Here is a 605-nt window from a genome sequence, read left to right on the forward strand (position 1 = left end):
TGTTTGGCCTGCCAAAGAACTCGGCAGGCAACACGGGTGTTGTGGTCTTTGTGGACCACTTGAGTATGATAACTCATCTTGCGGTAGCGCCGGACACCATTGACGGTCTGGGTACAACGACGCTGTTTGTCGATCGCGTCCTTCGACAACATGAGCTCCCGGAGTCAATTGTCTCTAATAGAAACGCGCTTCACTTGGAATTTTGGTATAGACTCTTCAATATGCTGGGCACCAAGTTGAACATGTCAACAGCGGACCATCCGCACACCGATGGTCAGACTGAGACCTTTAATCGCGTCGTTGAAGATGTTCTTTGCTGCGTCTGCACTGAGACACCGGAGCGCTAGAGCGCCATCCTGCCACTTGTAGAGTTTACTTTGAACGTTGCAGTGCATTCCCCTATCGGCTACACACAGTTCTACATGAACGGGCTTGTTAATCCTCGCGTCCCGCTGACGCAGCCATCCCGTGGCTCAAGGCTTGGTGGGGGTAAATAGCTGAGCGACTAGCTGTTGTCAGCACCCTCATCGTGCGTAAAGAAGTCAAGTACTCCCCGTCTACTAGACTGAGTGTCTTACGACACGTTCGCGATGCGATGGCTGAAA

The sequence above is a fragment of the Plasmopara halstedii genome (assembly GCF_900000015.1).
Source record: "Plasmopara halstedii genome assembly, contig: Scaffold_525, whole genome shotgun sequence".
NCBI lineage: Eukaryota > Oomycota > Peronosporomycetes > Peronosporales > Peronosporaceae > Plasmopara > Plasmopara halstedii.